This window comes from Lissotriton helveticus, chromosome 2_1, assembly GCF_964261635.1.
Source record: "Lissotriton helveticus chromosome 2_1, aLisHel1.1, whole genome shotgun sequence".
In the NCBI taxonomy this organism is placed as follows: Eukaryota; Metazoa; Chordata; class Amphibia; order Caudata; family Salamandridae; genus Lissotriton; species Lissotriton helveticus.
Window position 1 is genome coordinate 183389286 of NC_136059.1, and position 17338 is coordinate 183406623.

The window sequence follows — 17338 nt, forward strand, 5'->3', positions numbered from 1 at the left end:
GTCGGAGGTGGGAGGGGAGGGAGTTCCGGGTCTTGGCGGCGAGGTAGGAGAAAGATCTGCCGCCTGTTGTTGTTCTTCTGGTGCGTGGTACGGTGGCGAGGTGGCGAGGACCATAGAGATGTCAATGTCTGTGAATACCAAAATGAGTAGGTGCCTTCTGTGAATACCAAAATGGTAGTAAATTTAGGATTTTGTCTTAAGTTAGTTCTGTGAATCGGGCCCAAAGATGTTGATGGAGAGATTGAGGCCATGGTGATTAAGTTGGAGATTTAACTGTTTAAGGATGGGCCCCTGGGGATATGTAGATGAGGTGGAGTGTGTAACAAAAGATGGAGAGTAACTAATTAGTGGCAAATAGGGGATCTGACAGGTGAAAAGTTCAGATAACTTGGCTGAAGAATGTGACTGGAGAGCTCATAGCAGTGCAAAATTATTGAGGTATGCAAGGCCACCTCCATTCATCATGTTGTATCTGAATAGCACAATAATAATAACATAGCTGATGTTTGAGAAGGTGGCAGAAAGCCATGTCTACAATGAGCAGCACATTTATTTTCTGTGTTGATGTGGCGCTCGCAATGTCTCCTTCTTGTTGTGCAATTGAGTGAGCACTGATGAGTATCAGATTCAATTTGATGAATGTGTTCACTATGAATGATGGTCATATGGATGAAGTTGTTAGTGATGACTGTAGGTTTGGTGTTTGGAATGTGTGAGAGGGTCAGGATGGTGGGTGGTGATGCTGGTGGTGGCAACTGGTAGTGTTGATGGTTTTGGTGGCAGGTGTTTGGATCCTTGCTCTATCCAGGTTCTTACAGAGTCAAACATGTTGCCCTTGTCGTGACTCACCCTCTGCTTTGCAGTCTTGGGAAGGGACGCCCTGAGGTCCATCAAATGCAGAGTGTCTTGTGAAAGACATGGATGGGTTGTTCAGTTTGGCTGAGGGCCAACAGAAGGGCAGGTTCACTGGGCAACATTCTCAATATCTTGCGGGGTAATCCTTTGCCTTTAGGCCTAGCGGTTTAACCCCTTCCCTGCTCACGACGGAACCACGCCGCCATGAGCCACGCAGCACTGATTCTCCGCCAGTGCGTGCAAATTAGTGAGTGGTCGGAGTCGTGACGGAACCACGCCATCACGAGTACAGCTCGCCCGTGGCTCATGACGGCGTGGTTCCTTCACGAGCATGGGGGTGCCGCACCCCCGCCTACCCCCAGCACCGCAGCGGAATTACTGCCGCGGCCAAGGGGTTAAACGTTTTGAAACTTCTTGTATGGTGGGAAACCCATGGCCTTTCCTAATTGTTTAGGGCTTCTAGGGAGATTATATGCCCAATCAGCAAAACTAATTACCAACACCTTCATCCATGTTTTAGCAGGAGTCTAAAATTGAACAAAGCCCAATCCAATAAAAGGGAACTATCAAAAAATGTATCAATGATATTGATAATGGGGCACATGATCATGCAAATGATGTCATTATTTAGGTCTCTCTTGGTTTAGCAACATAATTTTTCTTTATGAATGTTTATTTTTAGCCTCTCTCACGTCCTTGATGTACAGATTAAGGGGCTTATTTACAAGCCCCTTTTGTGGCCATTGCGTTACTTTTAATATGGGAAAAAGTGACGCACCGGCGTTGCAAGGGCCTTGTAAATAAGCCCCTAAGTGTTACAAAATGTTTTAAGCAGGATGGTTTGATCAACACTTTGCCTAGTTGTCTGCTCTAAACTGACTTCTTTACATCCTACCCATGCACTGGTTCAAAGGTAGGAAGCTTCTTTAATCTTTGTGGATATCAACCAACAGATGAAAGGTGACCAACTAACTTTTGAAATGTTCAATGAGCTAAAGGACATTCCATCTGCAATCCTAGTAACTTTTGCTCCATTTAAACTAGAAACATGAAGCAAATCCATTACTATGCGTGATTGACTGCAGACGTGGAATCTCTGCATTCCAGAGACCCTGATTATTGTTTTATGATTCCTGACTCTGCTATCCATGGGTCTAAGAAGTCCAACAATTCTAGCAGTCACCTGGTACAAGTCCAAAAGCTTAATCCACCAATTTTAGGGTTGAACTTTGTGTACTTATTTCCAGAGCAGAGGTGGTACTTGCTTCAACTAATCCCCATGTTAGTGTCACTGGCGCAGAAGACTGGGAGGTATACTTCCCTAGGGAGCAGAGGTCAAGGCCCCCCACATGAAGGAGTTGAGGTACAATTATTGGGAAGATTCTGGGGGCTTTTGCAAGCACTTCGGTGGTGAGATGAGGACTGATGAGGAGGTTCTTTCTCTGACTTTTGCCATACAAAATTTGGGAATGCAGCCACAAGGTATCTCATCAGAGGATAGGAGTCACAACATTGGACCACAGCATGTCATACCCACTATCGTTCTGCACCGGGTGAACTACTGGATGTTTGCACTACTACATTTATTGACAACTAATCATATTATCTGCACAGCAGAAGAGCTCTGTTCCACAAGCATGTGTGAGACTAATTGTTTAACATGGCACAACTTTGGCCAGTTTCATGCACTCTCCCAACAAATACATTCTGAAAAGACACCCAATCTCTCCTTGCCTAGACTCAAGACAGGCAGTCTGTTTCTTTTGAGATTCATCACCTGTCAAGCCTCATCGTGACTGCAGATTTTAACTACTTAGTACTTCTGCAATTAGACTCTTTGATAGATTACAGTTTGCTCATCATCCCTGCATCCTTTACCTAGTTGGATGATCTAAACCATTTTCTTCTCTTCCTCCTCATCCACTACTTCATAGGTAGGCAGCTTCTGTAATCTTTGAATATAGCAACCGGCATTTCACGGTATCCCTAGATTTGTTCACTTTTATGGAACTGAGGGGCATATTTACAAGCCCCTCTCGCCACGGGAACGTCACTTTTTGTGAAGTTCTTGTGGTGATAAGCACTTCTCCTTATTTACCAGGCGGAGTTAAGCCATTTAATGTGGCTTAATGCCACCTTATGAATAAGCCCCCCATTTCACTTAGCACTTAGTGGGAAAGGGGCGGGCAATGGATGTTGCGGTGGGCGTTCCGTCGCAACACCCATTGCTTTTTGATGCTGCCCCCTATTTACAAGGGTGGCGTAAATATGGGGAGTGCCAAAAATATGGCCAGGGAGAACCTGGACTTAACCTGGTGAAAACTAGGAGAAATTATGAATTTATCCTTGTTTTTGCTGTTTCTATGTGTGCTGTATTCTGTGACACACATAGAAACAGCAAATCGCCACTAGCGATTGTTCATGTGCAGGAAGGTGTCCCTTCCTGCACATAAACAATCAATATAAAATGAAAAGTTGCAGCTTCTATGTGTGGCTGCATAAAGCAGCACACAAAGGCGTTACAAATAGCCATTACTGATTATCCATGGGCAGGAAGGGACACCTGCCTGCACATGAACAGTCATTCCCCACAACGCAAGCACCCTTGCACCATAGTGAAAGGGTGCCTGCGTTGGCGATAGGCAGCTGAATTAGCGCTAGGGGAAATGCAGGGGTGCGTTACATTCTTCAGCTCGGGCCTTTAATGCTGGAGTAGGCCTTTAATGACCATTAGGGCCCGCTACGTTGAGCTCTAAGGCTATAGTAAAACACCGCAACTGGCACTATGATGCTCCTATGGCTTTTAATAATATTATAGTGAGGTTAACACACTAAGGTCCTGATTTAAATCCTGACGGATGGCCCGTGGGTCCACTGGTGCACTGGAGAAATTACTCCATTGCCCTGGTAGAATAATCACCTGCTAGATTTATAAATGACCACCAGCCAGGTGGTCATTTATAACAGCATTGCCAGGAACTGCTGTGACGGCAGCTCCTGTCAATGCATTTTACTCTGTGCTACGGGGCAGCATCAGCAGGGTGCAGCCCTCTAGCACAGAGTATTTCATTTTATTTTTCAAAAAGCAAATCTCAAAACTGGATTTTTTAGCGGAATAATAATATAATGCTCCCCTCTGAGTCTTTTTCCATGGCAGAGGGAGCATCATCACGCCCGGACTGGCCGTTGTGGGCACCGGGCAATCCCCCGGTGCGCCGCAAGGGTGGGGGCCGGTTTTGGGACCTGGGCGCCGTTTTTGTTGCAGGGCCGTTTTCGCAGCATAGCTGCAAAATCGGCCCTGTAACAAAATCGGCTGAAAAGCGGCCCTGGCAAAGCGCTCGCCCCCCTCCCGCCCGGGGGGGGGGGGAGGGGGGGGGGTGGGGTGGCCGGCAGAGCACTTTGCCAGGGCCGGTTTTGGTTCCCATCTAAATTGGGTGAGTCAACGTGTAGCCTTTCTCTGACGGTCCTTACTCTCCAGGGTCGTAGGAGAAATTTGGCCATGGTGGAGACACAGTAGTCTCCGTTGTGGGCAAACTTAGCGTCTGCCAGCTATTCGGCAATGGCGGGCGGATCACTATACTGTCAGGAAGGAAACTCCATTTCCGTTGCGACCGAGTAGCCTCTCTGCCAATATATAAATCAAGCCCTAAGTGGTGACATCACTTCTGTCACAAACATTAACGAAAAAATAAAAATAAATGGCAACGATGCCAGTCCAAAGTGCACAGGGTCAGAATAGAGCTGTGCCATTTCTTTGAAAATATGCAGTTCTGCTCTCTCCCTTCCACGTAACTCAGCGCAGCAAATTTATTTGTGTGAAATATTCATGAAATTCACTCTTGTTTGTTTTAAGCTACTCTATTTCTTTGAGCTGGCATTTCAGACTTTGTTCTTATCTCCTGCTGCCTTAGTCCTCGTGAAGGCCAACTGGGAGTAATGCATGCAGAATGAAACGCTGCATATACAAACATCGACTCGAGAGATAATTGAAATACTTGTCACTGTAGGTTCCTTGCTCAACTAACACTTTTTAAACTTAGATGTCTAACTGTTTGAAGTAACTTTTGTTGCATGCTCGTTTGGTAAACATTTTTGTTATCTTTTAAGTTATCATTTTTTGTTCAATTGTTTTACTACAAGTGTTTCCGAATAGGGAAATGTGAACTTTTAAAAAAAAAATATTGTGTGTCATGCCATGGTTTGTGTGTCATGGCATTGTACTGTGGCATCATAAAGCATACCTGTAATAGTATTGTACTACAGAAATACTGCTGTGCTATTTTAGACCAATGTGCAACATTTACTGCCCCTAAAAAGTATATAATTGCCAGCAAAGAGCCCTCTCTTTTATTATTCTGATGTGCCAAGTAGAATGTGGGGTTACTGGGTCACCCTCATACTGGGTAACTTCATTGGCTGACTCATCATCCTAGCATGTGGAAACCCTCCTATGGACTGTTCAAAACACTAAACACTGCCCAGAATGATCCAATTATGGTAATTGACAGAAACAACGAATTATAAAATACTCTGACACCCGCATTTATAAACAAAAAAAACAAAAAATAAAAGGAGGGGGTTTAGTCCAGGTCATGTGTTAATATGGAGGAGATGCTTGTGTTGCACTCAGTTCTTATCCAACTGGGTTGGTATTTCACGTCAGGGTGCTTTTAATTAGATGAAACCATCCTCATTAGTGCACTGAAAACCACAGGAACAAATGCTCAGCAGCTTCCACATCACTTCAAACGGCAGCTGTGAGCCACATTCTTCATCCAGATGGGAAGGAAGCCTGGGGAGTATTTTTAGAAAATTATCTTTTCACAACTCTTTTTCTTCACACTTTCAGGGCTTGATTTTTCCTAATTTGTTTCTTAACTGGATCTAAAGTTATTCCACCTAACAACTTAGTCAGTGGCATCCTTAGTCATTCTGCCTTAAGAGTAATATCTGGAATATTATGGCCCACACTGCAACCAGACAATTTTTTCAAGTTAGCTCTGGGTTCGGATGAATCATTGTCCTGATTTCAGAGCTTTGAAAGTACTTAATGTACGTAGAACATCTTTGTATGCATCGATGTGGATGATTGACAAGTACGGGATGTATTATATTATATTATATATATATTTTTATATATTTTTATATATATATATATATATATATATATATATATATATATATATATATATATATATATATATATATATATATATATCCACACACAAGTCGCCCAGATGAAAACACCACAAAGCATAGCAGCGGCCCTGCAGCATCATCAACCGATGTACTGAAAGGGCATGAGAGTCCATTTTTTGCGGGAAGATACTTACAGCTCACGCAGTGTTCTTCATGTTCAGGAACCCACATGGGTAAGAGACTGTTTGTTACACGAAGTACGGCACCAACCACTGTGTTAAAACCAACGGGACTACGAGTACCAGAAGGCACTGCTGTGCCAACGCCCAATGGGGCGGTGACTCTGAACTTATCATAGATGTTCCCTGGAGGTAGCCATCACATCGTGTTTGCCAGTGAACAAGGGAATTGTGTTTCCCGAAACGCGTTTGGCCGGAGTTAACCAACTTGAGATGGGAAGCTGCCTGAATGCTGTGACCTGGAAAATAAAAAGGAGTTTACTCTCATGCGAGTGGTGTTTTCATCTGGGCGACTTGTGTGTGGATATTTTGAGCGGTGAAGCCTAAACCGCGAGAACGCCCCGCCGCATAGCAGCGGCCCTGCAGCATCATCAACCGATGTACTGAAAGGGCATGAGAGTCCATTTTTTGCGGGAAGATACTTACAGCTCACGCAGTGTTCTTCATGTTCAGGAACCCACATGGGTAAGAGACTGTTTGTTACACGAAGTACGGCACCAACCACTGTGTTAAAACCAACGGGACTACGAGTACCAGAAGGCACTGCTGTGCCAACGCCCAATGGGGCGGTGACTCTGAACTTATCATAGATGTTCCCTGGAGGTAGCCATCACATCGTGTTTGCCAGTGAACAAGGGAATTGTGTTTCCCGAAACGCGTTTGGCCGGAGTTAACCAACTTGAGATGGGAAGCTGCCTGAATGCTGTGACCTGGAAAATAAAAAGGAGTTTACTCTCATGCGAGTGGTGTTTTCATCTGGGCGACTTGTGTGTGGATATATATATATATATATATATATTATATCATTAGTAAATCTGGGCTATATTATACAATGAAATGTGAACCTGGCCTTAAATTTTTTTAAATAAGTTTTGGTTTTTTGAAATTAAAATTAAATTAAAATTAAAATTGACCCACAGGTAAATTATTTTATATATAAATATATAAATCATTAGTAAATCTGTATTATTTATATAATATAATAATATAATAATATATATCGTCCGTGCCGCACGCAACTGGTTAAACCAAAGTTTTGCAATGATGATTATATTATATATATAGCATCATAGTGCCAGTTGCGGTGTTTTACTATAGCCTTAGATATATATTTATTGAAATATATTTTGCCTTAGAAACAAGAGCAGAAGCAGAAAAAGCCAGAGGTTTTTCTTAAATATATATTTATTTATATTTTTTATTTTATTTTATAAACCTTAGATATATATTTATTGAAATATATTAATTTTTTTATTAAATAAAAAAATATATATTTTGCCTTAGAAACAAGAGCAGAAGCATAAAAAGGAGAGGAAAGGGCTATAGCAATAGAGAGAAAAGCCAGAGGCTGCTATCTTTCCAATAATTATATATATTATATATATATATATATAAAATAAAATTTTATATATATATAATATATATAAAAAATAATATGCAGTCCCTTAAGACCAAACAAAGTGGCCTTGCATGGCTTCATAAATCTAGCTGAAGGTTTTTATTGAACACTAGCAGCTTACACGTCGTTATGTACCTGTTTATTGAAGTTGGTGCTTGAGCCCCCGCCTGAGCACCGGAGCAGTATGCAAAAGCTTTTTGATTCCCGCTGTTAGGCTGAGTAGCTTGAGCCCCCACGTGAGCACCCTAGCAATGCCGCGGCCTGTGAAGCCTTGCGCATTGGTGTTTGGCCACGCCCCTCTGATAACGTCCAGGAGGCGCGCCCCAGGAATTCGGCGCCCATTCAGGTTTTGCCACGCACCTCTGACAATGGCCAGGCCCACAACTGAGTAATGTGAAGTTTTTTGTTTACCATGCCGTTTTCACTTTTACCAGTAATGACGGGGAATGGCGCGCCCCGCACCCCGTGAATGCCGCGTCTATTGGTGTTTGCTGTTTGTCCACGCCCCTCTCACAATGCCCACGCCCACAAGGGAGTCCTGTGAAGGTTTGTTTGCCGCGCCCATCGCTGACAGCACAACGCCCACGCCCACAACGGACTACTTTACCCCTAAGGTTGTTTTACCATTGTAATGTATATATAGCCTATGTCCATCTGCTGCAACTGTCCTTTCCAATGCTGTATTGGGTGTTGTGATTGGTGCTGTGGTTCCTGAGATTACCCGCCTCAAAGGTTTGGGCTCTCTCTTTATTATGTTAGTATAGATGTACCATGTTGTGTGCTGCAAGCATGACATTAACTGGGTGGGACTCCACACGGCTCCTGATCAGCTTGGGACTACGTGCTTCCAAAATCGATGTCAGATACTGCAGAGTTCACACAGGATATATGCAGGTCCTTGCTCCCAAGACAGGCACAGTCTTCACTCATGAGACTTATGATCAGAGCAGATAACTTTCAAACTCCCATTCTTCAGGCTGCCCGAATTGTATAGGACACTGGTGGGGTATACCAGGGCGTTTCCACGTTTCACAGTCTTTTATAAAATTCTTTATCTTCTTAGTTCCTCAAAACGCAGATTCTTTAAAATATCTCAGACCCAGACTCTTTCCTTCTTGCGTAGGTTATTTTAATTCTCGCCATCATCGCCAAAAATGTTGTAAATAACGAAGCCCTAGAGCCAGGTATATATCACACTCTAGATTTAATAAAGCTTAGTTCCAAGTTCAGTTTCAAGTAAATAAGATAAGAAGAGAAATACCCCACCAGGAGCGGCCTCCCTGCCACTCAGCCTGCCTGCCATCAACTGCCACTCCGCACAAGCCAGGCACCCAGGATTCAATTATGTCATCAGGCATTCCAAGAGCCACACCAGCTGAGTAGCAGGGAAGTCACCAAAGCTAAGTATAACACTGGGTCATAAATAAGCCTCACAGATTCACTCAGACACTCATACACCCACTCACAGACCCATTCAGACAGTCACACACCCATACAGTCACTCACACACTCACTCAGAGAATGATGCACTCTCATTCATACTCTCAGAGACTCACACAGTCACTCACAGTTCCACTCCAAAAACCACGCACCCATTCACAGAACCACTTAGACACTCACGCTCCCAGTCATAGACCCACTGAGAGACTTATACCCTAAGGCACAGACCCACTCAGACACTCTTGGACCCACTCACTCACCCTCTGAGACATGCACTTAGACACTTATGTATACACTCACAGATCCAGTCGAACAGCCATATAGTTACTTTCAAATGCACAAAGACACTCATGTACCTTCTCCCAGATCGATTGAGAGATTATTGCAGCCAAATCACAGATCCATTGAGACACTGATGCACCCAGTTATAAAGGCACTGAGACAGTCACGCAGTTCATTACAGAACCATTGATAGACTAATGCACCATCACATGGATCCACTGAAATACTTAAACAATGAATGAGAGACTTGCTGATACAGTGATGCATGCAGTCACAGATTCCACTGAAAGAGTTATACACTGTGTTAAAGAGATATTAAGAAAGTTATACAAGCTATTAGAGTCTTTTAGATAGTAAAGTGTTTAGTGTGTTGGTTATTATCTATTTTGCAGCTATACATTTTGTGTGTGGTGTGGCTATTGAATGTGTGCTTTTGTGTTGTCATTTCACGCTGTATTCATGGTGATCACGGCTACCGATATCATCGCTGCCCTCGCAAAAATGGAAAATCTGTTTTCAAGATGGTTTTTATACAAACTCCGTAGCAAAAAATGATTGTAAACAGGGCACTAATATTCCCCTATGTCTAAAATACTGTAAAATGTTCGCATATATGTGTTTTACACCTGTTAAAAAAGGAACATATTTTTCGCTGTTACTGAAGGATTTGCGACTCTCTGCATCATCACAAAGACGGGAAGTAGGGTTCAAACAGTAGACTTTTAAACTTACTGGAAAAATATGTGTACAAATGTTTTTTAAGCAGTGATATAGTTAGTAATGTGTGTATTCTTATAGTTAGAATGAAGTTGTGAATGTGTTGGTGGTCGTTGAATGTCTGCTTTTGCTTTGCGATTTTGCAACAATCGCGATGATTGTGACATCTCAAATTACAAAAAATCTTTAACAAAAAAATGAACAATATTTTGGGCTCTTGTGTGGCTTTGACAAGAGACTTTGTGTTGAGAGTGTGTATAAAACAGCCACAGATAATACTGTATGCAGAGTTTCGGGTTGCATAGAAACACTCTGTTTCCTTCGCCTATGTAGTGAACTCCATCACTTCTATGAATTCCATACACGTAAAAACATAGTTTCTTATTGTAGATAGAGCCAGTGTTATGGTCTTTGAGGAAAGCAGAAACAGTTTTAATAAATGTTTCCTGGTTTCGTCAATCTGTGGACATAATTGATTTGACCACTTCCATTTCTGTTTTTGGCATATATTAGAGTACACCAAGACAGTGTGACAAAAAAGCAACATCAGTTTTGCAAAAGTATCCTTCATTAGGTTTTCCAGCCCTACCCCAGCCAATGTGCCTAGGTCATTGCCACCACAGTGCACAATCATGAGGTGAAGTGCTCGGCAATCAACAATGGTTTTAACCAAAGCTAGCGACTGATGAAACTGTAACTCTTTCTGGCCAAACCATCTAATATCCATATTTGGCAAACCCTAGTCCCTGTCAATGCCTCTCTTTTTTTGCAGCCTCTTTAGCCCAATAGACATAGCTGTGGCCCAAGATCCACAGTCTAAACCTTTTTGTATAAAGAAGAAGTGGCACACAGGACAGGTCTGCAACTCAATATCACAGTTGGTACTATGAAAGACAATGAAAATGCATGTGTGCTGGTTGTTTAAAAAATTACATTTGATTGGGTGGAGGGAATATGCAGGAGATAAAAATAAGTAGCATTTGAAAATGATTAATAAATAGATTGATAATTCTGGTAAATAGAACCAAAGGTTACAGGGATGTTATAGTTAGGAAAATCATTTTGAAAAACCACAGAAATTCACTGAAAAAAAGTTACAGGGACATTTTAGTTAGGACATGGAATTAAAAAACCTTTCAAATGTACTGAAAAAAACAAAAGGTTACCAGGACGTTGCAGTAAGGCTGACATTTCACTTGTAAAAAACCAGAGAAATTAAGCAGGTATAATTAGCTTAGCTGACTATAACTTGCGACCACGCAAAGCACTGCTTAGGGCCTCACATATTACATCACTCATGACATGGTTAGTGACATCACTGATGACATCTCAAATGAGATAATTGATGACATCACTGATGACACAAGTTTACCAAGATGGCTGCCCATTGAGGAGCTCCGGCCGGGAGCTCCAGGTCAGCGATTGCTGTTCTGGTCTTATACCCCTTTTTCCCCTGTAATTTTCTCCGGTATGTGGTCATTGGGAAGACTTGGCCGATGCCCTGTGGAGCCGCTTGGTTCGGCTATTGGGGAGTCTGGCCTGGGTTTCTCCTGAGGCCGTCTCCTACCCAGGGCATGGCTTACCTCACCCCACTGGTGCCTCTCTTTCTGACTCTACCGCCTCCCTCAGAGCTTATTGTCTTCCTGATGACAGTCTAGGATCGGCGCAGTTCTTGTTCCTTCAGATGGCTCTGGATGGCGTCGGATTAATCTGGGGTGTGATTCCACTCTTTCTGGGACATCAAGACGACTTGGCCGATGCCCAGTGGAGCCGCCTGGTTCAGCTATCAAGGAGTCCGGCTCGGGTTCTCCCGCAGCTGTCACCTACCCAGCTGAACATCGGGGAAAGTCATTCCTTGTCCCCGCTGCTCCTGCTGTTCTTTACCTCTACTCACTGCCTCAGAGTGAGTCCCCGCGGATGACTGATGATGGGGCCAGCCATGGTGCAGCTCTGTCTCCATCGGCTGTCTGCCATCCTCGCTGCTGCTTCACTGCCTCCCCATGCTGGCCATATGCCTGGATGTGCTCCGCCTCATCTCCAATTTCTGAGCCCGGTGAGACATTTTCCAATCAATCAATCAATCAATCATAGCAGTTGAAAAGCATACTACTTACCCATGAGGGTCTCAAGGAGCTGGGTGTTGGGCGGGGGAATGCTGCTACTGCTCTAAGAGCCAGGTCGTGAGGAGTATTTTGAAGGTCAGCAGATCTTGGGTCTGCGGTAGGTGGATGGGGAGGGTATTCCAGGTCTTGGCGGCGAGGTGGGAGAACGATCTGCAGCCGGAGGTCGCTCCTTGGATGCGGGGGACAGTGGCGAGGTCGAGGTCTGCGGAGCATAGCTGGCGGGTGGGGGTGTAGAAGCTGAGTCATCTGTTGAGGTACGCTGGTCCGGTGTTGTGGAGTGCCTTGTGTGCATGGGTGAAGAGCTTGAAGGTATGGTATGGGGGCACTGGAGCCACGATCCGCAGATTACCTACACCGATGCCCCAGTGGTCCGAAGCCTGTACGCCTCTTCTCCCTTCCTCCCGCCCTTGACTTTGAACTGTGTATCCTCCTTTGACTTCCTTTTTGCACTTTAAACACTGGGTCGCTTCTATGGATATTTGTACGTTTTCCCTACCCGTCATTTTTTTGCTGATCACCACCGATACCCAGGACCTGGACCCACCATCTTGTTGAACCTATGTTCTTTCCCCCTTTCCTCCATTCTCCCCCTGACGATCCTCAAACGTATCTCTCCCTATTTCTGGTCTGCCTTACTCCAGTCCCCACCGGCTCCCTCCTAGCCCCCTAACCTCTCTCATAACACTATTTTTGTCCCCCTCTACCTCTCTCCCCACTTTGATTTTTCCAATATCCTTGTTAATTCCGTGCAACTCTGTCTTTAATTTACTGTACATTGACCTTATGTTAATCGCTATGATTCCTTAACTCTTGAGTCTTTCTCTTTTCGCCTGTCTGCCTTTACTCCATCTCCCCTCAGGTTCCCTTTCCCCCCTCCCCCACCTATCTTTTTACTCATACTACTGTCCCCCCTTACCTTTCTGCCTCTTTATGATTTGTCATTTACTTTTAATTTACGTGTAAAATGTTTAAATTATTATTCTTGAAACTGTAAAGCGCTCTGATACCTCTGGGTCTAGCCAGCGCTATATAAAACTAAATAAATACAAAATCCAGTGATTGTGAGTGCTTTAAAAAAAGTTTATGAGTGTTAAATATATATTGATGAATCAGTGGGTTTATGCGTGACTGTATGGGTGATTCAATAGGTGCGTGACTGACTGTATAAGTGAGGGATAGGGTGTAAATGTATGCACGATTGATTAGTTTCTGAGAATGTCTGTATAAGTCTGTCAGATGGTGTCTACGTGGATGTATGGGTTGGTGAGTGGCTCTACGAGTGATTCATTGGTTGTCTGAGTACCTGTATGGGTGTCTAAGTGTCTTTGTGGGTGGGTGTGTGACTGCCTGCATGGATGAGTGAGTGGGTGAGTCAGTTGCTGTATTGGTTAGTGAGTGCATAAGTAAGGGGCTGTATAGGTGACTGGGTGTGAGTATGGCTGTGTCGGTGAGTGAATGGATGTGTTAGTGGTGTATGGGTGAGTAGCTGCATATGTGAAAGGCGGTATAGCTGAGTGTTGGAGTATATGAGAGACTGTATGAGTTAGTGAGGGATTGTGATAGTGGCTGTATGGGTGAGTATGTGCTTGTGTCAGTGACTGTATAGGTGACTGAGTAGGTGTTAGTATCTGTAAGAGTAAGTGAGTGGGGGTTTGTGTATCTGCATGGGTGAGTAAGTGGCTGTGTGATTGACTGTGTGGATGAGTGAGTAGGTATGTGAGTAGCTCTATGAGTAACTGACAGTGTATGAGTGTCTGTATGGGTGAATGAGTAGATATGTCAGTGGCTGTATTAGTGAGCGAGTGGGTGTATGATTGGCTTTATGGATGAGTGAGGGGATGTGAGTGTAGAACTATGAATCATTGAGTGGGTGTGTAAGCACTGATATGGGTGAGTCAATGGTTTAGACAAAGGTAGTGTAGAAGTTGGAGTGGGTGTATTAATGCTTATATTGGGTTGTGAGTGGGTGCATCAGAGATTCAGTGATGTCATCAATGATGTCATTTGAGATGTCGTGATGTCACTGACCATGTCAAGAGTGATGCAATATGTGAGTTCTTAAGCAGTACATTGCGGGGCACAAACTATAGTTAACTATAACTACTACATTTCTCTGGTTTTGTATGAGTGAAATGACAGCCTAACTATAACGTCCTTGTAATGTTTGTTTTTTTCTGTGAAAATATATGTGTGTGTGTGATGCCTACTGGTGCTCGCCAGTCGGTAGTTTATAGTTAGGACCATGTTTCCATAGTAAAAAGGATTTTTGACTTGCCTATATATTTGCCTCCTTTTGATGAATCTTTTTAAAAAAATCTAAGCAAAGTACCTTGGTAAATCTTGTTGTGCATGGTAAGTGTCATGGTGATCCATCAGGCAGGGGCAGAGAAAAAAGGAGGATAAAAAAGTGCTTTTTTCTCATGTTAATTCCCATAGGATCTTTAGGCGAAGCTGCAGCCGGAACCACTGGGCAGAATTACACCAAAATTGGCAGAAAGGTAGATTTGATTATGCACATCATGCTTTCAGTTATTTTGTGTTAATCAGTTCATAAGTTGTCAAGAAATGTAAGAAAAAAAGTTAGTGATATATGTGGTGGCGTGGACTCTGCGAATAATGACGAGCCCATGCAGGAAAATGAAGAGCTGTGATTAGCTGCCAACACTTCAACCAAGAGGTGTTAGCAGCCATCTTGGGACTTGCTTCAGCCAAGTCTCACAAAAATATGTTTAAATAAAGGAAAAGGGGGCAGGGTTGGAATACCCGGACCTTGTAAAGTAGGTCCTGGGGTCACAGAGGGACCCCACAAGGTCAAAAAAGCATTTTTTTCTAAAACCATTGCTGCGATTTTGCGATATTTGTAAATTCCCAGAAAAAACAAACAAAAAAACAGGTGTGCCAGGTCCCAGGGTCATACCTTAAAAATAGGAGAGGAGTGCATGGATCGCCCCTCCTCGGGCTTTTCCTGGGACCACCACCTCCCTGGGGTACTTCTTATACTGTATGTGTGCTGACCCACTCTGCCCGCCCGCAGGCTGGACACCGCCACCTCCCTGGGGCAAAGTAATTAAATGAATGGGACCGCCATCTCCCGATGATAATGTAAGCAGGCGTGTCCATCTCGGCACCCCTGCGACCCAGGGACCGTCATCTCAACGGGGCTTAAATGTACAAAATGAATGCGTGTGGGCCCTTCCCTCCCCCCCCCCGCAACCCCAAGGACCACCACCTCCCCAGGACCGGCCCGAGTGAGGTAGCTGTTTGCTTTTGCTTGTTGGGAGCCTACAGCTCTCGCCAGGCAAAATTAAACATAACTCCGCATTCTGCAAGCCAGAACTGTCAACCAACTCCAGATAGCAGAAAGCGGATTTGTCATTTGCTTCCCCGCGTGCAATTATGCGTGTAGGAAAGCAGATGAGGACATTGATCCCGCAAGCAGGTATCTGCTATTTCAGGCAGCTCCCTGCTTGTGGTAGCAATTACAGGGACCGCAGAGGGATTGAGGGTCTCCCTGCGGTTCCCAACAGTACTCACTGGGGGCCCTGGGTGGGCCCAGGGCACCGATAGGAGCTAAAAAGGTCAAATAAAGGCCAGGAAAGAGCAGAGAGAGGCAGAATAGAGGCAAGCAGAAAGAGGCAGAATAAAGGTCAATAACGAACAGATAGAGGCACAAGAAAGGTCAGCAACAAGCAGAAAGATGCAGAATAAAGGTCAGTAATGAGCAGATAGAGGAAGGATAAAGGTCAGTAACGAGCAGAAAGAGGTAAAATAGATGTCAGAAACAAGCAGAAAGAGGTAAAATAGAAATAAGCCATGAGCATAAAGAGGCAAAATAGACATCAGAAATTAGCAGAAAGATGCCTAGTAAAGGCCAGCAATGAACAGAAAGAGGCAAAATAGAGATCAGACATAAGCAGAAAGAGGCAAATAGAGATCCGAAACAAGCATAAAGATGCAAAATAAAGGCCAGCAACGAGCAGAAAGATGCAAAATAGAGATCAGTAACAAGCAGAAAGAGGTGAAATAGGGGTCAGAAACAAGCAGAAAGAGTCAAAAATAGAGGTTAGTAATGAGCAGAAAGAGGCAAAAGAAAGGCCAAAAATAAGCAGAAACAGGCAAACCAGAGATCATAAACAAGCAGAATTAGGCAAAATCCGAAATGCAAGGTCAGAAATGAGGGGAAAGAAACAAAATAAAGGTCAGCAATGAGCAGAAAGAGGCAATATAAAGGTCAGAAACGAGTAGAAAGAGGCAAAGTACAGGTCAGAAATGAGCAGACCTCGTACCTCCTCCCCCTTTCAAAAACTACCCCTGGACTTCACCTTGAGCGAGGTCAATGTCGCCATAAATGCAAGTCTTGGCGGTAAGGCCCCGGGGCCGGATGAAATCCCGGTGGACCTACTTAAATCTAATCTGGCATTGTGGGGACCACTTTTAACACAAGTTTTTAATGCATGTTGTACTAAGGGGTTTTTAATGACCTGGTATGATTCCACAATTGTCTCAATTTTCAAGAAGGGAGATAGAGCGAACCCAGCTTGCTATCGCCCGATTTTTATGCTGGATTCCACTGTGAAGATTTTAGGACGGGTGATCCTAGAAAGATTACCGGGCTGGGCTGAGGAGAAAGGAATTATAAGCGACCTACAGTACGGTGTTCGTAAGGGCCGTGGGACAATTAAACAGGCATTAAATCTACATATCCTACTAGGAAAATATACTAAAGCAAGAAGGGAAAGGCTGTTTTTAACATTTGTTGATTTAACGGCTGCATTCGATTGCGTCTTTCATGAAAAATTGTGGCTGATCCTAGATGGGAAGGGGGTAGATATTTTATTGATTTCCTTTTTAAGGCAACTTTACTCAGGGGCAAGGGCTAGGGAGCGCTATGGTCAGGATGGGTACTGCACAAAAAAATTTTGAGTGAAGAAAGGCGTTAGGCAAGGATGTGTTCTCGCTCCTTTTTTATTTACATTGTATGTAAATGACCTAGAGACCGCTCTGATCAAGGAGTGCACAGATTTAGCACTAGCAGCAATTCGCCCTGTTCCTCCACTCCTATACGCAGACGACGCGGTCTCAATGGCCCGTATGCCTCTCGGTCTCCAAAGGATAGTTATCTCATTTACAAATTTTATGTCCAA